This window comes from Schistocerca nitens, chromosome 2 (assembly GCF_023898315.1).
Source record: "Schistocerca nitens isolate TAMUIC-IGC-003100 chromosome 2, iqSchNite1.1, whole genome shotgun sequence".
Classification (NCBI taxonomy): Eukaryota; Metazoa; Arthropoda; class Insecta; order Orthoptera; family Acrididae; genus Schistocerca; species Schistocerca nitens.
In genome coordinates, this window is record NC_064615.1 from 105,496,454 (window position 1) to 105,522,375 (window position 25,922).

The following is a 25,922-nucleotide window of genomic DNA, read 5'->3' on the forward strand; positions in this document are numbered from 1 at the left end:
TGGGACCCCACATGTAATTAGTTCCCAGTTGGATGATGCCTGATAGCTTGATACATGTCTCTTTCCTAATAACACCCTTTGTTTCCTGCCAGAGATATAAGATTTGAACCATTTTGCAGCATTTACTGTTATACTATAATATTCTAGTTTACTTAAAAGGATATTGTGATTTACACAGTCAAATGCCTTTGACAGATCACAAAATATACCAGTTGCCTGCAATTTTTTGTCTAATGAATTAAGCACATTTTCACTGTAAGTGTAGATAGCCTTCTCAATATCCGAACCTTTTAGAAATCCAAACTGTGACTTTGACAGTATGTTATTTGAGATAAGATGGTTATAAAGACGACTTTACATTACTTTTTCGAAAATTTTTGAGAATGCTGGCAACAGTGAAATTGGACAGAAATGTGATGCTATTTCTTTATCTCCCTTCTTAAACAGTGGCTTAACTTCAGCATATTTCAGCCATTCAGGAAATATTCCACTAATAAATGACTGGTTACACAGATAGCTTAATATGTTACTTAGTTCAGAATCACATTATTTAATTAACTTTGTTGATATTTCATCAAACCCACTAGATGTTTTTGATTTTAAAGATTTTATGATGGACATTTTTTCTGTTGGGGTAGTGAGGGTCAAATTCATATTATGGAAGTTACTTGAAATGTCTGGTCTAAGGTAATCCATAGCAGCATCTACCAAACCTGACAACACCATCTTTTCAGTAACAGTTATAAAATGTTTGTTAAAAAGTTCTGCAACACTATACACATCTGTCACCAATGTATCATTTACTCTTAATGCTATTTGTTCCTCTTCATGTCTGGTTCTACCGGTCTCCTCCTTCACTATATTCCATATTGTCTTTATTTTGTTATCTGATATGACTATCTTTTCCTTATAATATATTTGCTTTGACATCCGTATTACAGTCTTTAATATTTTGCAGTATTTCTTATAATGTGCTATAGCATCAACATTGGAAATGTTTCGGATTGACAGATACAGTTTACTTTTTGTTTTACAAGATACCCCTATTCCTCGAGTAATCCATGGCTTCTTTGTAGACTTTGCTCTAACCTTGGTAAGTTTTGGGGGAAAGCAGTGTTCGAATAAGGTAAGCACTTTATTAGCAAAAATGTTATATTTTTCATTCATGCCATGAGCACTGTAAACATCAGTCCAGTGAATGTCTCTGAGGAGTGTCCTAAAATAATCAATTTTTGGCTTACTGATTACCCTCTTGAGCTCAGATTTAACAGATTTTATATCCTGTTCAGTATTAACATTTAACAGAAGGAACTGCATGTCATGGTCTGAGAGGCCATTGACTATTGGTTTTGTAATATAATTTTGTTCATTGGACTTTTCTATAAAGATATTATCAATGGCTGTTTGTGAGCAAGTGGCTATCCTAGTGGGGAACTTTACAGTGGGAACTAAGTTGAATGATAGTGTTACTAACTCAAATAAGTTCTTATTGGGAGAGTCTTTAAGGAAATCTAGATTGAAATCACCAGCAACCACTATTTCTTTGTTTTTGGTTGTTAAATGGGCCAGTACAGCTTCAAGGTGGTTGACAAACAGATTAAAGTTACCTGCAGGTGCTCGATATACACTTAATATTATGAAGGATTTTTTGTGAAATTCTAATTCTGTTGCACATGCTTCCATATGCTGTTCTAGGCAAAATTTATGAATGTCTATGTTCTTAAATTTATGACAGTTCCTGATGAATGTGGCAAATCCTCCTTTCTCCATTTCTGATCTACAAAAGTGAGATGCTAACCTAAACCCTATAACACTTAAAAGTTCTATACCAGTGGTCACATGATGTTCAGAGAGGGAGATTATATCAGCTGGGTTTGAAGACTCTAATTCATCTATGCAGATAGTTAATTCATTAATTTTATTTCTCAGTCCTCGAATATTTTGATGCAATAAAGAGAGCTGACATTTCTCATTGACTGAGTTAAAATTGGGTGGAGTTAAAATATCTGCTGACAGTTGAAAATTCTTAACCAATGGCTGTTTATGCTGATGTAATAAGCTGGAATTATGTTTTTTGATTTCTTTCTCAAACTGAAGGTTTGTCTCAGTTCTAACCTCTCTTAAAATTTGCTTTCTTTCTGTCCTCCCTAACCTAAAAAAGGGTCTTTTCTGAATCCTATAACCACTGGTATTTTACCACTCATGACAGTGCCTCCCCCCTTTAACTTTCCTGCTATTTCCCCAGCCAATTTACCCTTCCCCTTCCTGTTGAGGTGAAGGCCATGCCTAGTATAATCCCACCTACTGAGAGAATCAACATGAACCACACCAATGTGTGACCCCGCACCCGACATGAGCAGCCGTTCCAGCTCCAAATTAACTCTCTTGACAGAAGAGTTCAAATGCGGTCGGTCATGGCGCCCAAGAACAGATACAAACTCAACACTAGTATGCTTCGATGCTGATGCAATCTTCGCCAGGTCACACTCTATACTGTACCCAGGATCTCTGTCAGTATTGTTACCTGCCCCACCCACTATAACCACGGTGTCTTCCTTAGTGAAATCTTTGCAAAGTGATCCTAAATCCTCTGTCACCTGCTCCAGACCAGCACTAGGTTTAAAAAAATTGGTGACCTGGTATTCTGATCCTAGTTCATCCTGCAAAAGTTGGCCAACACCTCTTCCATGGGAACGACCTAACAACAACACTTTCTTTCTCTTTACTGATTTCCCTACATTCTTACTTTTCAATTTGCTGCTGAAAGTTTGTTGTGCCCTGTCTACACCTGCAACTGCTTGAGGCTCACCAGCTTCTAACTGAAGCAACAGGTCAAATCTATTTTCCACATTCACCATAAAGCTGTCACACAAAGTTCTAGGCCTGTTCCTCCTGTTGCCTGTTGCCACTTCCCACCTCTCTTTACCCTTCTCCCTCCTTAACCTGTCAAGATCTCCCCTGGCCTTGTCTAACTCAGCCTGAAGGGCGGCAATTTTCCCCTCCTGTTCTAGTATCTTTCTATCTCTACTACAAATCCTACAAAACCACTGATGAGTCTCATTTACTTTCCCTATTCCCACGCCACTACAGTCACCCACATGGAAAAAAGTACAGCACCCATCACACCAAAGCTCCGACCTAACAATTCTACAGCAAGTCAAGCACTTTTCACTCACGATAAACGTAATAGTTTATTAAGAATAAGTCAGTTAAATTACAGATAAACACGAAGATATGGTTACACAAATTTGGCCCATACGCAACTGTTTACGCAACTGTGTGTAAACAAAAACAAAAGTGCAAAGTTTCTGAAACAACAACTTAAACTTTACGCTACTTTCCGGAAATGCTAGTTAAATAATGAAGAGGTACGCTAAGTTAAATTGCTGGAGAGAGCAAGGAACAACTAAACGAAATTCTATAGATTTGCTTCAGCAGAACGTAAACAGAAAATACGACTGTACAGTCTTTTCGCGTTTTCTGCTATATTACGTAAAGAAAAATGAAACCTTTAACGGTAGACTTAAACGGCACACTAATACACTTATTTACCACGTAATCAGTACTAATCTATATGTTTTATAATCTAAAATGACTTATCTTTACGAGAACACCAAAACTCGCGCTAGTCGCCTGGCTGCAGGGCTGCCAACCTTATATACACTATCTTCACATCATGTTCCTGCAAGAAGAGTGCTCATCTAACCTATTCTACTATGTAGCAATTTACTAGTCTTCAAGAACATTAAGGCTCAATGATCTGAGTAAACAATACTTTATGTCCACAAAATAGTTATTTAAACTTTGTAACAGCCCAGACTATAACTAAGGTTTCCTTTTCTGCAGTGGAATAATTTCGTTTGCAGGAAATCAACATTCGACTAGCAAATGTGGGCGTTATATGGTGTTTCTCTCCTTATTCTGACGATTCTTGAAATACCTCAAAACCAAGACCATATCCTAAAGCATGACTCCAACACAAAAGTCTTGGCTTAGATTGAGATGTCCCAAAATCCATGAGCTGCTAAGCTCTCATTTCAATCCTTCCCATTCATCCTGACAATTGTGACCATTGTGGTTTTAACAGTGAACTAAGTGCAACAATGTTCATTACCTGACATGGAATGTACTTGCTATGGTTTCCAATTAGACCAAGAAAAGATTTTAACTGTCGCTTTTTTTTTTGGAGGTTGACAATTTTTAACAGCCGCAATGTTTTTTGGATCTGTCCAAATACCTTGTTGACTTTGTATATGCCCCAAAAATTTTATCATACTACATCCAAAGAACACTTTAGAAAACCTTATGGTTACCCCCTTTTCTGTTAGTTTCTTCAGCAACTCTTCTAAAAGTACTCTGTGATTTTTCTCAGTTGGTAGATACCAATATACAAACCCTTTTTCCAACGGTTTGTCTCCTAAAGCATGGTCAAGAACATGTTTAATCTCAGTAACTAATATATTTAAGCCAAATGACAAAACTTTTATATTGGTAGCCTTTTTCTTCAAAAAGAAAAGCTGTATACTATCTTGAGTTGATTGCTAGAGGAATTTCTCAGTAGTTTGCTGTCAGATCAGTACCACTTAAAGATTTTACACTAAGAAATCAAACCAATATCTCCTCTATAGGAACTGGCCAATCCCTCTCACTCTAAGCTATTCTATTTAAGATCCTAGCGTCTAGTACCAATCTAACATCACCATTCGGTTTCTTCACCTCTACAATACGATTGAATTAAGAATTACCAGATCTCTCAACTATTCTGCAGCTAACCATTAAGTTTGCTTAATTTGTAACCACCTTACAGGCACTTAAAGCAATCAGATATGGCATTTTAAAAACGGGACATGAGGTTTATTGTTTACTTTACACTTGCATCCTTCCACTAATCCTAGTCTCCCATTAAGAGATCTTTCATTCCTTTTTAAAACATTTTCTAACTGGTCGCTTTCCTATTTAATTACAGCTGATGATTCATTACATTTTTTCTTGACTTGATATCCCCTTCATTCTCTTTCACTCCTCTTCCTACTTTTACTTTACAACTATTCATATCATCATCTTGGTTGGTCTGTAGATGACTCTTATTCAGCTTGACACATAACTATCTCTGAGGAAATTCGATAATTTTTTTTTATTTTGTCCATTTCAGTTGCTGTGATATAAAATTCAGCTGTAGTGGTTACCAATTTCAGGCTGAAACACCAATTCTGAAACCACATGCCTTGCTATTAACAGAAATTAATAATACAATATGGTGCCAAAAGGCATAGCAAAGTATACAGTGGACAACAGTTATCCTCATTGATCTTAGCCTATGCATCCATTGATAAGATCAATGAGGGTACTTGTTGCCCACTATATACTTTGCTGTGCCATTTGGCACCACATTGTATGAATATTCGAGATTAATTGCAAGGTGTGAGGCTTGAGAATGCATGTGTTAGCCCAAAACTGGTAACAACTAAACCCGAATTTTATACTAGTGGAGCTGAGTTGAATGAAATAAAAAAATCGAAATGTATCCTTTGGGTAGATTTACTTGTTACTTTCTTCATTTTTAGCATGTTCAAGAAAAGCAAACTTACTGTTTGTTGGGATTAAAGTGACTACGCACACCAACCCATTACGCATCTGCTTCAGTGTCAATTGTCATGTTGGGTTGTTTAATAATTTTATGAACTGTGAAATATTTAGTGTTGTATTTGTATTTTCTTTTTACATTTGGTGCATTTTGTTGTTGTTGTCAAGTTATAACCTTTTCACAATTAATTATACTGTATTTGAAATTGTTTCTACATTATTGTAACAACATTATTATAAATCTATAAAATATGAGGATACACAGAATTGTTCAGGGCAAAAAGATACTGAATACACTTTGATTTTGAGCACCAGTCACATTGGACAACTGCAATTTCATGAGAGGAGTCACATACAGGAGCACTGTTTTTAAAGCAAATGTGAGCAAGTGTCCCCCGTTTAGCTGATTTCTGTTTAGTGTAACAACTTTTGTACCATACATACATACTTAAAATGTTGTTGAATCTGGCAGAAGAAAACAGGTTGCGAATGAGGTATTGATGTTCTAGAAAATTATTCCCTAAATGCAAGTTAACATCATAATTATATAACTACATCTGAAAAATGTTTTAAAACTTTTTCCTCAGCCAGAATGTATATACCCCTAATTGTTGAATCTATACCAGTGATGCAGCAGGAATCATTAAAATATTCAACTCTTTTCCATTTTAATAGACTATGTTAAATATTTTTTCGTTTTGCCCATTCCTTGAATCTAAACACAAGATATATATTTCATTCGTATTAGGTATATGGGGTGAGTCACATAAGACGTAACACCCCTTTTATTTCGTGAAACGCAGTTTTCGGAAAATGTTAGAGCGTTGAGAGGCACATTTTTTTGTTTGGTTAATGTTTTAGCGCTGCTATCAATGGATATATTGAAGCAAGTATGTTTTTTTTAAATGGAGCCATATACATTTTATAACTGCATCCAATAGCTATTGAGAAAACAATTACAGTGACATAGCGTTTGTTAATGTTGACATTGAAACCTTCATAAAAAAAATTGAGAAATTTCCTAGAATGTGAGAGCACAGTGTCTGGAAACAGCATTTGTGGTGTAAAACACTGCCAAGCAGGAGCCTCAGACCAGGCATAGTTGTAGCATAAGATAGGCCTACGCTACGAATATAAAGCTTTATTTCGCCTTGAACCAAACTACGACCTAGAAGCAGGTTCACCTACGAATGTTGTATGTGAAAATACGACACAGCCGAGAATCTGTCGTATCACAAAGGGCTTAGGAAAACTATTTCACATTTGTGTATCCTCAAAGATTTATGTGAGCTGACACAGAGGACACAGCTGTTCATTCTTCAAAAATAAAGATGCAACTAATGTATTAAATATCTAAATGTTAGAAAGATTTGACCTAACTTTTCCTGTATGTGACTGTGTTCTTCTTAGAGGTAAAATCCATGCTGTTGGACAACTGTCTTCACCTACAGGGTTCTTAATTATATCACATGGCATACATTCGTTGAACAAAACATTTTACTAAAAATACTTTGGTGACTACCTGTACATCACAAAATAAATATTCATCTTAATGAAACGTCGTTTCATGCTGAACGTAAGTGCATATGTCAGTGTTACCATCTACCTGCAGTACACGCTGTCGATTTATATGACACTGAAATGCAAATTTGTACACACGTAAATGAAATAAACAATTTGGCAACAATGATTTGGTAACCACCCAAATCAGATAACATAAAATTTGCCTTCCAGAAAAATAACTGTATCCTTTACTTAAGCATGTGTTCCAACTATTGACCATGGACCGAACGGCATATTTGCAATTGCCGTTTGAAAAGGATGATGAACAGATGTATTATAATGGTTGATGTGGTAAAGCATACACTGGTGATTCGACGACACATATTGTCTGGCGTAGTTGAGGCTTCGCCATAGACTGCATCTTTAGAGTGCTCCCCAAAGAAAGGAATCAAGAGGAGTTAAATTATGTGACCTCCAGGCCATTTGACAACAGAATTACTTCCTATCTAACGACGAGCAAAATTGTCATTCAGTATTTGCCTTACGACATGGGACGAGTGAGCTGGAAAATCGTCGTGTTGCAACCACATACACTGTCGAATATCCAGTGGTATCTCTTCTAGAAGATCCGGCAGAATGTTCGCCAGAAAGTGTGCGTACGAATGCCCATTTAGAAAGCCTGAGATGAAGTAAGGTCCCACAATGTTATTTTCTATGATGCCGCACCATACGTTTACGCTCCACGGCCGTCGATGTTGCACCTGACGAAGCCAGAGCGGATTTTCGGCTGTCCAGTAGTGCAGGTTATGTAAATTTACATTAGCGAGGTTAGAAGCATTGCTTCGTCGGTAAAGACATACGTCGTCTCCCGTTGCTGAAGGCCACGCCGACAATATTCTGTACGACCTTCTAAATCACAGTCGTCGAGTGTCGGATGTGGTGACAGATGATAGGAACGGAAATTCTATCGATGCAGGATGCGAATGACACTAGTTTGGCCGATTCCACATTCCTTGGCAATATGTCTCAAACTACTGTGCGGATTGATTAGCGTCGTAGCCAGAGCAGTTTCTTCGTGTTCTCTGTCATTTGCCGGCTTTATTGTTGTTTTCTTTTTGACGTTCAAGCAGCCTGTCCGCACTAGCGTCTTATAATTCGTGCAATTGCCTGGCGCCTCGGACATTGGCGATCTACAGTAGATACAGAGCCCTATACGGCTATACTGTGTTTAGAGTATTTCTGTTACATTCACTGTATAAATGTAGTGTATCCAACTTCTCCTTATTGGTGTAGCTGTCTGCTCGCAACGAATGTTGAAGCAGAAAGGAGCGGCCTGCAGTGCAGACAAGCAAACAGGCAAATGTGTTGACATTCTGACACAGCGTATCACGAGAGCCCTGCTTGGCCGTGTTTGCAACGCTAATGTCGATTCTGGCTACCATGCTGTCAAATTCTAGGACAGTTCTCAAATTTATTTACGATAGGTTTCAATGCCAGAATTTGCTAGAATTTCAACTTCTGCTGTTCCTTTGAAGGATAATATTTTCTCCTGTATGCATTTCTAAACTGAAACTGAAGTGGTCAGAATTATAAATATTGGCCTCTCTAATCAACACAATTTTCTATTTAAGTCTCGACAAATTTGTAAGCATTTTGCCTCAATTCTTCTTTATTCGCTCTGCACATTTGAGTGACGAATTTATTGACTTTCCTTGAAACAAGTCGATGTCCTACTTTAAAATTATAAATCTATTTTGATGAAGACTTGAACAAATGTTGTAGTAATTTATCATCATCTCAAGCTTCTAAAGCCCACCTCTTCATATCGAGAAAAATATCGGTACTAATTTGCCAGCAGTAATTTGGAATTTATCGAATACATACTTGGAAATTTCTAACAGCTTTTCGACTCTCACCCATCTGCAGCAATCTGTGTTCCCGTTTTATACAAATCTTATGTCTTTGTGACCTTCCTGTATCAGAGTTTTACATTTTCAAAGGTGGATTTACCAGAGCACCAAAAGTTGTTGATGCCCAACACCTATGTCACATTTTGGTTTTTTATTAGCTTTTACCATTTCTTCGTAATCTACTTCATAATGTTCTCGAATTATATCAGGATCATTACACACACACACACACACACACACACACACACACACACACACACACACACACACACACACACATATATATATATATATATATATATATATATATATATATATATATATATATATATATGTTAAACAATAAAATATTCGGAATCTCAAGGACGTGCACCAAGAGAAACTGTAGACTGTGCATCCAACACTCTCACATCACAGTCAGTAATGTGAACTAGGTGTCCTGGATACAGTGTTTCCTTCATATCATTTGTCGACCCTTTGCTGCCTGTGCACTTGGGTAAGTTGGTCAGCCAAGAGAAAGAGGGGACTCATCTCTCCCTTCCCACTCCTACTATGAAATTGCAATCGTCCAATGTGCTTGCTACACAAAATCAAAGACCATGCAATACTTTCTTGAGTCAAATAATTCTATGCTTTTCATTATTGTACAGATGTCCAATAATGTTACCACAATAATGTACAAATAATTAAAAATATAACACAATTAAATCTGAAAAGGTTATACCATGAAAACAAAAAAAAAATTACACCAAATGCAAAAAGAAAACATAGATACAACTTGAGGTATTTTATATTTCATAAAATTAAAAGAAGAAACATATATAGACCAATATATGTAGAATACATTTAGAATAAATTTATCTGGCAAAGATTTGTTAAGCAACCCAACATGACAACTGGTACTGCAGTGGATACATACAGCAATATAAAGATATTTCTAGCTCATTTGTGACAAATGCGTCTTTGGAGTACCATTTCATGATATGAATGAACTTGGTATTAACAATGATATGAGTCTTCCTATTCGTGAAATTTCGAAGTGAAAAATAAAATTGTGTGCAGAGAGGATGGTATTTAAAAAAAAAGACTTTTTTCGTAAAACTGGGTTCACTGTTGTAACTTACATTAAAAACCGTAGAACATTTATTTGAAATTTTTTTGTATCTATTATTGTTTCAACAGCATTCGTTCAGAAGTATTAAGCTCAATTTTTACAAGGGTATGTTTCAGCCTGTTAATGGCTGTATGTACACATATGAAAATATATGTGTCTTTTTTTTTTTGCTCTACACTACAAAATATTCAAAGCCAGTCAAAATCGAAGTGTATCCCTCAATATAAATTGTCAGTTATATCAAGACCCACAATTTTATGAATATTTTTCTCTTTGGTTTAAGGAAAGCACTGATATTTCCCATATTGGAGAGTGGCATTTATTTATTGAAATGGTCTTTCATGGCTTTATGGCTATGAGGGATTTGTAAAAGTGCTAGCACTTCATGGACATAGAAGAGGAGAAGATATATTTAATGCATTCCTGAAATTTGTGAAAGGTATCAACTTTCCACACACTAAAGTTTTTGCTACAGTGGATGAAGTGCCTTTGGTGACTGGAAAGAATAATGGCTTTCTTACTCTTTTATGCTAAAGATGACTCATTTGCAGCATTTCTCTCTTACCACTGTGTATCCACCAGGAAGATTTTATGTGTAGAAGTTCTGAAGTTCAGTCATGTCATGAAAGTTGTAAATTATGTAGTAAATTACATCTGATCATTTTTCTACACATCAAGAACTGTTCATAATTTTTTTTAATATGTCATTTTTTGAGTGTGGTGGTTTAATTCTTTCTACAGACATTATGTGGCTTAGTAGAGGAAAAACTATGGAATGAGTCAGCAGCTTCCTGAATGAGATAAAGAGATTTTCTGAAATCATCTTCTAGGCAATATTGTCCAGAACTTCACGAGATACCATGGCTTCTACATTTTTTGGCATATATAATCTCAAGATTACATGAGCTAAATCTCTAATTGTAGGGACAAAATATCAACATTTCAACCATGATAAGTACAGTAAATGCTTTTCAGAGGAGAAATAAATTTATGGATTGCACATGCAAAAAGTAATTCCCAGTCATATTTTCCAATTTTGAAATCAACTACGGAAACATTAAATGTTGGCAAATGTGATTATCTGTTCTTTGCCAAGCATTTTGAATTACTAGTCAAAGAATTTAGTAACGATTCAGCCAGTTTTCAATACTTGGTCCAGCGATTACGTTTATCAATAACCCATTGCTTTCAGTTAACTTTACTTTACTTGGAGGTAGGATATGTGAGACCTACTGAAATTGTTATCTTGAAGAATCAGGAATAGAAGTTTTAAATCTTAAAAATATGTATTTATGATATCATATTTTGCAACTTCAAGCAATTTCTGCACTCTGGAGTTCAGAAATAAATGTCCTATGATCATTAGTGTTGTCTTGAAAATTTATCCTTGTTTTGGCTCGACATAATTTTGTGTGGTCACATATTTATCTATAAGGATCATGAAGAATAAATACCAATCAAGACTGACGAACTCACATCTAGATGACACATTAAGAATGACTTGTTCCAGCTACATACCAGATTTTCCTAAATTTACAGCAAACATGCAGTGACAAATTTCATATTAATGATGCAAGCTGCAAATCTAAACAATTTAATTATAATTCTTCAAAATACTTTTACAGCATAACACATTTACAGTAATAGTAGTAACAGTACCACCATAATACTGGCATAGTGAATGTGATGGAGGTGGTGCCTGCACCACATTACATGTAAGTTAAATGTTCCTGAGCACAGGAGAATGTTGGACAGCACTGATGTGGATACGAAAGGTGTAAGTTGTATTTAGAAACTTATTTCATTAACACCTTCCTTTTTACTTGGTGGAATACCATTACTATCAGTCTTTTCTTACACTTGTATCTTAAAATAGGGAAGACTTGCCTATAAAAATTGTCAGAGAAGCAGTATCTGTAAGTCTATTAGCTTCTTAAAAAATGTGATATGAGTCATATTTATACTTATTTCCTTTCTCAATATTTATTTACACACATCAAAAAAAGTTACAGAAAACTGGAATAGAGATCAACATAAACATCATTTCTGCCCTTTTTATTGCCCATGAAAAACACACATTGCATGTTATACCACCATACAGCGAGACCACCAGAGGTGGTGGTCCAGATTGCTGTACACACTGGTACCTCTAATACCCAGCAGTACGTCCTCTTGCATTGATGCACACCTGTATTCGTCGTGGCATACTATCCACAAGTTCGTCAAGGCACTGTTGGTTCAGATTGTCCCACTACTCAACAGCGATTCGGCATAGATCCCTCAGAGTGTATGGTGGGTCGCGTCGTCCATAAACAGCCCTTTTCAGTCTATCCCAGGCGTGTTCGAAAGGGTTCATGTCTGGAGAACATTCTGGCTATCCAAGTCGAGTGGAGTCGGGTGTCATTATCCTGAAGGAAGTCATTCACTAGATGTGCACGAAGGAGGCGTGAATTGTCGTCCATGAAGACGGATGCCTCGCAATTATGCTGCCGGTTGGAGGATGGCATTCACGTATCGTACAGCCGTTACGGCGCCTTCTATGACCACCAATGGCATATGTCGGCCCCACATAATGCCACCCCAAAACAGCAGGGAACCTCCACCTTGCTGCACTCGCTGGACAGTGCGTCTAAGGCGTTCAGCCTGAATGGTTTGCCTCCAAACACGCCTCCAACGATTGTCTGGTAGAAGGCGACACTCATCGGTGAAGAGAACGTGATGCCAGTCCTGAGCGGTCCATTCGGCATGTTGTTGGGCCCATCTGCACCACGCTGCATGGTGTCATGGTTGCAAAGAAGGACCCCGCTATGGACGTTGGGAGTGAAGTGCGCATCATGCAGCCTATTGCGGACAGTTTGAATCATAATACGACGTCCTGTGGCTGCAGGAAAAGCATTATTCAACATGGTGGCTTTGCTTTCAGGGTTTCTCCGAGCCGTAATCCGTAGGTAGCGGTCATCCACTGCAGTAGTAGCCCTTGGGCGGCCTGAGTGAAACATATCGTCGATAGTGCCTGTCTCTCTGTATCTCCTCCATGTTTGAACAACATCGCTTTGGTTTACTACAAGACGCCTGGACACTTCTTGTTGAGAGCCCTTCCTGGCACAAAGTAACAATGCGGACGCGATCGAACAGCGGTATTGACTATCTAGGCGTGGTTGAACCACAGACAACACAAGGCGTTTACCTCCTTCCTGGTGGACTGACTGGAAATGATCAGCTGTTGGACCCCTTCCGTCTAATAGGCACTGCTCATGCATGGTTGTTTACATCTTTGGGCAGGTTTAGTGACATCTGTGAACAGTCAAAGGGACCATATCTGTGATACAATATCCACAGTCAACATCTATTTTCAGGATTTCTGGGAACTGGGGTGATGCAAAATTTTTTTATGTGTGTATTTTTATTTTATTGGAGTGGCCTCTAACTATCTAGTAAGGCCTCTTTCATTAACATTTCAAATGCAAAATTTGAATACAATATATTACTTTTTGTCGTCATATCAACTTACTTCTTTTAAATTAACTGATCTTTACAGGAGTCACTACTCTCTTTCTCTTCAGTTAACTTTTTCCTTTAAATACTTTTCTTAATAAGTTTGCAGCAGATGAATATTTTCTATTGTTTAATAGAATCACTCCTATTTCAGAATCAGCTACAAAACTAGCTGTAAAATATCACAAGAAACATTTCTTAAAGTTCAATGAAGCTGGATTTCATTGATCATTAGCTTGCCTTTCATACAGTTTGCTGACATTGAGGTCCTATGTATCCCCAAACCTACTCTTGGCCTCACCTAAAAGAAATTACCTGATGCCACTGCCACTTTATTTTCAGTCGCAGTTATAGTAATCAAATCTTCACCACTTCAAGTGTTGGCTTGCAACAATATACTTGTCCCAATAATTGGGTATAGAAATGAAAGGAGTCTCAATTCAGGCATTAAAGTAACTAATAGCTCTGTTGGTCAAATGATTAATGGTTCCAGTAATACACTAAGAATCTAACAAGTTCAACTTGCAATCTTTGTCCTTGTATGGGTGATATGTCTGACAGCAAAACATTAAGGCAGGTATGATCAATAGTGACTATCAACAACAACATCTCGCAGTTGAGACTGCTCCAGAATCCACTCACTCCAGATGCAGTCCCATCTAGTGTAACAGAATGACTTGTTCTAAGGGAAAGAGACACTTTATTCAGTCACAAACAAGCGATTGTGAATCCACAAATGGTGGCTAAGATCGTTTCATATTTGTGTTGACAGCTGAAATCAGCTTGACAGGAGAACATGGAGGGCCAATTTCACACTATGCTCCACAGGGGCGGGGTTGTCTTTGGACTCCGACCAGCCACTAAAGTGACAGTGTGACCGGTAAAACCCATCTGTTGAGCAGCAGGATGGCTGCTCCTGTCTCATGACTGCCTCTTGCGTCCAGTAAAAAATTAAAACTTACCCCAAAATTAATAAATATTGAATCATATGTGTCACTGAAGAGCCAGTAGGCTCATTTGAAGGGAAAAAAATGGACATTATGTGTGTGAAGATCCTCCTTCGATATCCGCTTTAGTTTATAAGTTAACTTAATGTTATAAATAATTCCTGAGCTGTAAAAGTGAATATCTCGGCAATGTATTATACGAGTGCAACAAACGAGGTGTCTACAGATAAATCCCGAAAAACTGCATTGGACTGTGATAGTAGATTTAGTGAAATTATTCACATATTTAAATGAGAGGTCAAAAAGTGGATTTCGCGCAATTAAAGACAGATTTCCTTACTAAATAAATAGAGAAAAATTAATAGTAGTGGCAGTACTGTAATCTTTAGATATACAGCAAAATATTTCATGTATAATTTAAACTGTTTGTTAATATTTACGCTTATTAGTCCAATAATGGAGGAAAACTATAGAAATAATTGTTTACAAATAAACTAGACAGATACAGGAAAACTGATAACAGCATAATAATATTTCTGGGAAAATTTTCATGTGATGTGATGTATCATATGTGTATAAAAGGTTAAAATGAAGAATTTCAGTAATGTTCATGTTCATTAATTTAAATGACTTCAATGGTGCTTCACCAAAGTTTCCTGGGTGAACAGCAGCATTCCGAGGGGAAGTCTGTATTCAGTTGCTGTTGGTGGTGACGAGGTTGTGTTAGTCTGCGTTTTTAGAAAGTTTTATCCAATGAGCAGTGAAATAGACCCTCGTTCACATGTGTGTGTATTATTCAGAGTTCCTATTTTTTCCATGTGATGGACTTATTCCTTTTTGGATTGTGTATGATATAAGCCACACTTAGAAGGTTTCGGTGTGTAGCCAGTATGGAATTTATAATTTGAGATACTGTAGAACTTTAATGTTTTCCTAAATATAACTCATGCAGTTAATTGTTGTTTATTCAAACTCCTCCAGGACATTAAGAAACTCTGTCAGGCTTGAAATTAATTTATTGTGAACTATGACTTTCGATTTTTCTATGTTCTTATTGGAAATAAACTCGAATTTGTGAAACTTCAAAAGATACATGAGTGACTATACGATTTTTGCATAGCAAAATCTGCCTGCATTTACATTAAATACTTTTGTGAAACACTGGGTGCATTGCGATGAATGTGAGTGGGCGCCCCATAGACGAAATATAGCCAAACTTGTAAGGCCAACTGTAACACCACAGTTTAATACTGCAAATAATTTGTATTGGTTCATTATGAGTAATGTAAAACATATTTTCTTTAATATATAATGTCTTTGATATACTTTAAAGAAATGTAGAGGTTTTGCGACATGTTTACTCTTTGCAAGTCAAGTTGTTTGTGTTATTTGGAGGAGAGTAGCATTTAATTATGTTTATTTGTGTTGACTTCTTAATATGCTTAAATGATGTGATTTTTCAAAATATATTTGTTGGTAACTACATTGTAACTGGTTCATATATAGGGACTTTGCATTATACAAAGAAAAACGCAATGTAGTTCCCCTCTGCAACGGAAGCGAGATGGTGTGCTAGGAAAAGGTGGATGTGGCGCTCGTCTGGGCGCCAAACGAGAGAGCACAGTGGGCAGTCGACAGCAAGTAACTGACGAGAAAACAGCGCAGGTGCCAAGTGAGGCTTATAGTATTACAAGTGGAATGGAATGGCCTCGAATTTAACATGTGGCTGTAAAAGGGTGCTCTCGATTTGGGAAAAGCTCTAAAATTATTATTAACAACGCCAAGAAGAGGGAAATAGAGCTTATTATTGCCAATGGAAAGACCTCCTAGCCGCCAAATACTCGCCACCTCGATTGCCCAACCACTTTGTCACACTCACGAAAGATCAGAAATGTATTAATGTGTGAACCAGTAATTTTGTGTTTGGTTCTATGGAAATACAATCCTAATGTTCAAAAATGTGTTTGAATAAAGTGTCCACCCTATGCACTTTTCCAAGTAGGATCCTCTCCGTTAAGTAATGAAATCAGAGAATGCATAAAAAGCATTAACAATTCTATGGTGCCTTTTTATGTGTCAATGTCTTATGCCAGTACACTTAATGTGCTGGGCAAGAATTACTTGTTTCTGATACCTATAACAGTGGCTGCCCATGTTTGAATGTTTTTAAACATAAGTAGAAAATGAACTTAAACATCAGCTTAGGAAAGAGTATTACTTGGAAAAGAGAGTGCTAATGTTTACTGATTTAAAATTGTTTTCAAAACTTACTTTTTTCACAAATGGTACTATAAAAATTTTGTACAGAGGTTGTTTGAAGTAAAATTTTACTGGAAATTGTCTGTTTTGTAGAGGTTACTGTCTGGGTACAGAGTGTTAAAATAGTACAAACGTAATGATCTCAAACTGAAAGAGGAATCCAATGCTACCTTAATGACACATAAATTTGAAAGTGCATACAATTTTGTTGTTACAATGAAAGGGCTAGTGTGTGGGATCACATTTCTTTTCCGTCATAACAAAAAGAATAAATCAGCTTAGTAGGTTTCTAGCCAACGATTCTTGAAGTAATCACTGCGAAACAAAGACAGAAGGTTTGTATACTGTGTATCCTATTCGCTTCTGTACCGGTATAGTGAATGTGTGTATTAATTGTACTTGACTATTATTATGTGCTATCTGGTCTTGTGTGGTTAGTGAAGGGCAGGTTTAAGCAATATTAGTTAAAGACAAAAGTAATGATTAAAGTAAACAAGAGAAGGGCTCATTTGCAATTCTAGTGACTACTTAACTACTAAAGTGACAACTACTGCTACCCACTGTGTAATTTGTCCATCTGGGTGTGTTCATTGCACTTCATGGAACAGTATTTAATGAAAGTTCGCTTTGAAGTAGTAAAAACAGGTTCTTGATGAATAATGCTTTTACATTATTATGCCTAATTAGGCTGGCAACTGTATAACTATTTCATTTAACAGTAATCAGATACTGTTACCCCTTGCAAAATTATTTCTTTCTGTCATCTGCCGACAGCTATTCTTACGAATTTAAGGTTCGATTCCAATTTTCTGTTAGGTAAACTCGGTCAAATTTCTAAATTCCTCTCAGAGGGTAACATTTACTGCAAGTTTAGGCCGTATTTGGCAAATTTACTATCGCTGTAGTGTTTTATGTGGCTGCCTTGTGATAAAAATAAACCTTGTCGTCACTAGGTAAACTGCATGTCAGTATAACGAGCGGGGCAGTAGTGTTACACAACCATATTTACAGGGGCCCATTGAAGCGTTAGTGCTGTGTAATGTGTGGGTAAATCTTTTTGTGCAGTAGCACTTGGGGGCTCGAGCTGATATAGAACTTGTGAGCAGTTTACAACTTTCACTTTTGGCCTGTTGATGAGAGAGATTTTATGTCATTTCGTCGTCCACACCACATGCACATTCCCATACAAACCATATGGGCGCACTAGGCATCAACTACTGACCTGTACTTGGTCAGAAACTCAGTTCAACACCACAATCCAACGTAGAGCCTCAAGACACATAGGTACTTAAGAAGCTCATGGCTCTCAAAACACAAATATATTACCTTTCCAAATCATCATTTTACTATCACATGAAATTATTAGAACCAAATGTTCCTTAAGAGTTCCACTGAGTGCCTATCAGATTGAATCTTTGTACACTATTTTTATACCTTTGACACCTCACGATTGTTAATTGTGGAATACCTACCTTAAAGGATAGGATCAACTAGTAGTTGTCCACTCAACAGTGTAACTCATCACTAACACTTGAGGGAAGTTCTATAAGACACTGTCCTATCTACTGCCAACCCAGACCTGTTCTATGTTCTACCTCTTCTGGACCTCAAAACGAGATATTCAATTTGGACCTCAGATATTCATTGTTCATTTAGTCCATGTTAAAACGCAAAAGGAACCATTAAACTTTCACAAACGACTCGATATTAGTACTTGAACAACAGGCATATTGTTATAACTAGTCTTCTGTGCTTCACAAAGTAGCCAGATCCTGCTTGTTTGTTCCCTGGGTGTCATCGAGCTTCTATCAGCGATTCTACTTGGCACCACATCAGCTGATGCCACTGTCGGCCCTCCTTCAACTACAACATATTATACACAGCAAATAAAAGTAATAAAAACAAATTTACATAACAACAACCATGTTCTAATTCAGACTTAGGGTATCTAAGGTTCGGCGTCAGATTTCGTTGTGATGCCGACCACATAATGCTTCGGCACGTCGCACGCATCGCATGGTAGCCCTCAGTTGTCGCTCGTGTCACTCATGGTCTCTGATGTCTAGGAACCTTGTAGCGTACCTGGTGCGGTGGATCCACCCTCATCCCAGGAGAAGTGGTGGGCTGTAATGCGTTCGCTTTGTTTGAGTTGAAGAGCCAATGTGCAGAATGGTCGTCTGATCGCGCCAATTCAGGCTGTGAATGGACAGGTGGCTGGTCCTATAGTAGGAGGACTGAGGGTAATTCTTTTGACAGAATTATGAATACAACTGAAATAGTTTTTACAGAAGAAGAAACTGCCTTACTGAAAAAAAAGGCAAAAATGTTGTAGAAAGTGTAATTGTACGATCTTAAAATAGGCCTTGATAGCGTAAAAATGGACCTTCTCGACAAACAAGAGTAGCTCATGACATGTGTAATATTTTTGAGAAACATGCAGTTAAAAACTCCTGTTAGTATATTTATAATGAAAAAAATTATTAAAAACCTAAATGTCAAGCTACAAGAAAACAATGTTTTTATAACGAAATCCGACAAAGGGAATACTGTAAGCGTTGCTACTCAGAACGAGTGTATGTCTAAACATACAATTTTTGGAGGAGAACAATGTTTCCGAACTAAATAAGGATCCGACCCCCACGGTACAAAAATAAATTAGACTCGCCATTAATAGCGCTACGCATTTGCCTATACATTATCATAAGAAACATCTTATTAATATGAATACACTTCCCTCAAAATTGCGCTCCCAGTTTAAGGTACATAAAACTCACCATCTGATATGTCCGATTGTAAACAGTATGAACAGTGCGTGTGATGAGTTAGCAAGGTTTCTTCACGATAAAATAAAAAGTCCTTTGTTTTTCAAAATAATAATTCTGTTGTCAATAGTTAAAACCTAGTCAGTAAAATCAAAGGTTTGCAGTGTGATCAGAATACTAAATTGTTTTCACTAGATTTTACGAACCTATTTGCTAATGTACCTGTTCAAGCAAGTATTGACATCGTTGAAAAAATCTATAACTTTTAACAAAGAATATTTCTGATGAGCAGATCACTGACCTAATTCACTTGCTAAGAATGGTACTATAACACTTTCACTGAAAACTATTCCACCAGCCTGACGGCCTGGCAATGGGTAATCCACTGGCAGGCATCTTGGCCAATATTTTCATTAATTGGCTGGAAATTCTTCAGTAATTCTTCAGCTGCTGATCTGGTTGTTTTGTCATATTCTCGGTACGTAGATGACGTTTTGATAATATACAGTGATTCCCCGGAAGGTACTGAGCAATTGTTTGAAATTTTTAATAATCTTCATGAAAAAAATTAGCTTCACTTGTGAATTAGAAAATAATGATCGTCAGCTACATTACTTGGACCTTAGTATTGCCATAGACAACGACAGACTTTCCTTTGATATTTTCCGAAAATCCACTAATACAGATCAGATTGTGTCCGCTAGTTCAGTGCATCCTCATTCCAATAAAAAAGCATTTTTCCATTCAGCCGTTGACTGTGCAGTTTCTCTATCTTTGTCACCAGGTAAGTTTAATGATGACATGAATGTAATAAAAACAATTGCAGTCAACAACGATTACGATCTCTCGTTAGCCGAAAACATCTTCAGAGTGGAAACTGACGCTAAAGTGATTACTTTAGGCGTCAGTGCCGTTTCTGATGAGTTTACAAAAGTTTTTTCGATTCCCTTTTTAGGCCCTATTTCTTACTGAATTCGTTGCCATCTAGTTATGAGTCGTCTGTTTCGGTTTCCCGATGTAGTTTTGCTCACAGCTCTCGACTTCTCTTAACCCCGAGCCACCACTAGCCGAAAATTCCGCACTGCAATCTGGTCAATCTGCAGAGCTCGATGAGAGCATCGCGGTCGTTCCTGAGCTGATGAAACGGCCGAATCTGTAGTTGTTCCCAGATCTCTTCCACAACAACGGCCTCCCGGACGCATGGATTACAGGAGTACGCCACTACTCCCAGGATGCAAAGTTACCTTTTCTACTTACAATAACTTTCAGAAAAATCTTATTCACGATCTCAATTCCACAGTTTCTCGTACACAGAGTTCTGGTGTTTGTAAAATTACTTGCGATACGTGTCCTGTTTATTATACAGAACAAACTGGAAGATCTTTCAGTGTCAGGTATAAGGAACATTTATTGGAAAAAGAGGCACTAGCGTACATAATTCCACTTTTGCTGATCATTTGTTAATTTCCGGTCACAAACCGAAAAGTACTGGAGAAATTTCCAATTTACATAGAGAAAGAAAAGGTGACAGGTTCGACGTACTCGAAGAGCTGGAGATTCCCAAGCATATTTCTAAGAACGATGACTTCATCTTCAACGAACATTTACAATTACGTAGTAAAATTTTTTTCAGTGGCTTCAATCCACTACTCGCAGAATTTTGATTCCTTTATTTTTTCACTATGTTTTCTTGCCTCTAGTTCCGAAACCTCTTTTTCTTCAGTTCTCATATATACATGTTTCCTTCGTGCAGATGTTTTTTTGGACTGTGCAGCTGTTTGCGTAAATATTCTACAATATGCTGTACTTCATGTAATGGTCATTTCTGTAAAGCCTAATAGATGGCTATCAGTTGTTCTTCGTTTACTTGACTACTTTGTACTTTCAAAAATTCATTAAGTTATCATCTTTGAATTTTTTTATGATTAACTGTCGTTTAAATCGATTATTCATGTCGTAATGACTCAAATTGGCATATGTCACTGTTAGCTCCCGATATGCGGCCCAACTAGTATCCTCTTTTTCGTGGCAGCTATGTAAGCCACTGGGCCGATCAGCCTGATGTTGTTGACTTATAAGGTCTGCGTACCAAACGCTGGAACATTTTTAGTTTTTGACTTGAGTATGTCAGCTCGTAATTGCGACCATTGCCTGTTCGAAATGTAACTTTATATAAGTAACCTTTATGTTTCGACATTTTCATACGGGATGAAATGGGAGATACGATACTGCGTGAAGAGTTCGACAGAGCACTGAAAGACCTAAGTCGAAACAAGGCCCCGGGAGCAGACAACATTCCATTAGAACTACTGATGGCCTTGGGAGAACCAGTCCTGACAAAACTCTACCATCTGGTGAGCAAGATGTATGAGACAGGCGAAATTCCCTCAGACTTCAAGAAGAATATAATAATTCCAATCCCAAAGAAAGCAGGAGTTGACAGATGTGAAAATTACCGATCTATCAGTTTAATAAGTCACAGCTGCAAAATACTAACGCGAATTCTTTACAGACGAATGGAAAAACTAGTAGAAGCCGACCTCGGGGAAGATCAATTTGGATTCCGTAGAAATGATGGAACACCTGAGGCAATGCTGACCCTACGACGTATCTTAGAAGACAGATTAAGGAAAGGCAAACCTACGTTTCTATCATTTGTAGACTTAGAGAAAGCTTTTGACAATGTTGACTGGAATACTCTCTTTCAAATTCTGAAGGTGGCAGGGTTAACATACAGGAAGCGAAAGGCTATTTACAGTTTATATAGAAACCAAATGGCAGTTATAAGAGTCGAGTCGCATGAAAGGGAAGCAGTGGTTGAGAAGGGAGTGAGACGGGGTTGTAGCCTATCCCCGATGTTATTCAGTCTGTATATTGAGCAAGCAGTAAAGGAAACAAAAGAAAAGTTCGGAGTAGGTATTAAAATCCATGGAGAAGAAATAAAAACGAGGATAATGGAATGTAGTCGAATTAAATCGGGTGATGCTGAGAAAATTATATTAGGGAATGAGAGGCTTAAAGTATTAAATCAGTTTTGCTATTTGGGGAGCAAAATAACTTATGATGGTCGAAGTAGAGAGGATATAGAATGTAGACTGACAATGGCAAGGAAAGCGTTTCTGAAGAAGAGAAATTTGTTAACATCGAGTATAAATTTAAGTGTCAGGAAGTCGTTTCTGAAAGTATTTGTATGGAGTGTAGCCATGTATGGAAGTGAAACGTGGTCGATAAATAGTTTGGACAAGAAGAGAATAGAAACTTTCGAAATGTGGTGCTACAGAACAATGATGAAGATTAGATGGGTAGATCACATAACTAATGAGGGGGTATTGAATAGAATTGGAGGGAAGAGAAATTTGTGGCACAACTTGACTAGAAGAAGGAATCGGTTGGTAGGACATATTCTGAGGCATCAAGGGATCACCAATTTAGTATTAGAGGGCAGTGTGGAGGGTAAAAATCGTAGAGGGAGACCAAGAGATGAATACACTAAACAGATACCGAATGATGTAGGTTGCAGTAGGTACTGGGAGATGAAGCAGTTTGTACAGGATAGAGTAGCATGGAGAGCTGCATCAAACCAGTCTCAGGACTGAAGACCACAACAACAACACATATTTTTTTAATGTTTCAGTCAAACTTGGTTTTGTATGTATTTTATAGTGTTGTTATAATTTCAATCTGATGAAGATAGCATTATAGGTGTCGAAACCTAGGTCTGTGTATTAAAAATTATTTGCAACCAGTTTGCTGTGTGATTTCTCCGCTGAAACTTATATATGGTTTCTGAGAGATAGCCATGTTCAAAACTCCAATGTTAGGCACGTTATGGACGCTGTTAGAGGAATTGCATCGATGGCTGTAAAGAAGTCCAGTATGCTATCTACAGGGTGTTTCAAAAATGACCGGTATATTTGAAACGGCAATAAAAACTAAACGAGCAGCGATAGAAATACACCGTTTGTTGCAATATGCTTGGGACAACAGTACATTTTCAGGCGGACAAACTTTCGAAATTACAGTAGTTACAATTTTCAACAACAGATGGCGCTGCAAGTGATGTGAAAGATATAGAAGACAACGCAGTCTGTGGGTGCGCCATTCTGTACGTCGTCTTTCTGCTGTAAGCGTGTGCTGTTCACAACGTGCAAGTGTGCTGTGGACAACATGGTTTATTCCTTAGAACAGAGGATTTTTCTGGTGTTGGAATTCCACCGCCTAGAACACAGTGTTGTTGCAACAAGACAAAGTTTTCAACGGAGGTTTAATGTAACCAAAGGACCGAAAAGCGATACAATAAAGGATCTGTTTGCAAAATTTCAACGGACTGGGAACGTGACGGATGAACGTGCTGGAAAGGTAGGGCGACCACGTACGGCAACCACAGAGGGCAACGCGCAGCTAGTGCAGCAGGTCATCCAACAGCGGCCTCTGGTTTCCGTTCTCCGTGTTGCAGCTGCGGTCCAAATGACGCCAACGTCCACGTATCGTCTCATGCGCCAGAGTTTACACCTCTATCCATACAAAATTCAAACGCGGCAACCCCTCAGCGCCGCTACCATTGCTGCACGAGAGACATTCGCTAACGATATAGTGCACAGGATTGATGACGGCGATATGCATGTGGGCAGCATTTGGTTTACTGACGAAGCCTATTTTGACCTGGACGGCTTCGTCAATAAACAGAACTGGCGCATATGGGGAACCGAAAAGCCCCATGTTGCAGTCCCATCGTCCCTGCATCCTCAAAAAGTACTGGTCTGGGCCGCCATTTCTTCCAAAGGAATCATTGGCCCATTTTTCAGATCCGAAACGATTACTGCATCACGCTATCTGGACATTCTTCGTGAATTTGTGGCGGTACAAACTGCCTTAGACGACTCTGCGAACACCTCGTGGTTTATGCAAGATGGTGCCCGGCCACATCGCACGGCCGACGTCTTTAATTTCCTGAATGAATATTTCGATGATCGTGTGATTGCTTTGGGCTATCCGAAACATACAGGAGTCGGCGTGGATTGACCTCCCTATTAGCCAGACATGAACCCCTGTGACTTCTTTCTGTGGGGACACTTGAAAGAGCAGGTGTACCGCCAGAATCCAGAAACAATTGAACAGCTGAAGCAGTACATCTCATCTGCATGTGAAGCCATTCCGCCAGACACGTTGTCAAAGGTTTCGGGTAATTTCATTCAGAGACTACGCCATATTATTGCTACGCATGGTGGATATGTGGAAAATATCGTACTATAGAGTTTCCCAGACCACAGCGCCATCTGTTGTTGAAAATTGTAACTACTGTAATTTCGAAACTTTGTCCGCCTGAAAATGTACTGTTGTCCCAAGCATATTGCAACAAACGGTGTATTTCTATCGCTGCTCGTTTAGTTTTTATTGCCGTTTCAAATATACCGGTCATTTTTGAAACACCCTGTATATACCTTATTGCGGTAGGGGGGGGGGGAGGAGTGCCTCATCCGAGATGTGGAGAGGTACTGAGTGCGGATATGGAGGGTGCAGGGTGCAGTCATACGTTTGCTGGGCTCTGAGGCCATCCTCAGTTTATACGGGCGATGGCGGAAGTGGTTAAGAATGCTGGCCTTGTCTTCGGGTAGCTTGCAGAGCTCACGATTAGCATCGTACCCACAGTTGATTGGGTTCCTTTGGTTTGGAGTGGAGGGTATTCACCAATGGCTCCGCCGATTCTTGATGATCTTGGCTGCAGATTTTTCAATCTGCCTTACTGGGTGGAGAATTTAAGGACTTCCTTTGGTAGGACACGGGTGCACTACACAAATCAAGCAGCTACTTGGGTAGCAAAGTACTTGCGGATTGTACGTGGTTTTTCTTTCGGATAGGCGGTAGTTTGTTGTCCGTTGATGAACGCTCGCCAGCTGATACGCGGAGAGGGAAATTAGACAACATGTAAACGAAAGACAATTTGTCTGTAAAACGTTTAACGGGAAAGTCTGTAATTATTCTCAACAAAGTTCCTCAATTTACTGGCCTCCAGGATAGTTACCACTCTCAAATTATTCTCGGAAGCAGAGTTGACTGAAACCAAAGTAGAAAGCTCTAAAATATTTAGCGATGTGTGGAATATGTATCGAAAAGACAGATTTGACGCCATAGGTTGGAGAGTGTTCATTGCGTCGATAAAAATATTGTATCTATTGAGGTCGAAACTGAAACTAAATATGAAGTTATCTGGACCTGAGTTACAGGCCTACGTGAACTTAAGTTAATTATCGGATAGTTTTACCGATTCCACTGTGACAGATTTAGAATCATTCAAAGAAAATCTACGTTCAGTAGCGCAGAATGAACCAGATCATGCAGTATTACTTGG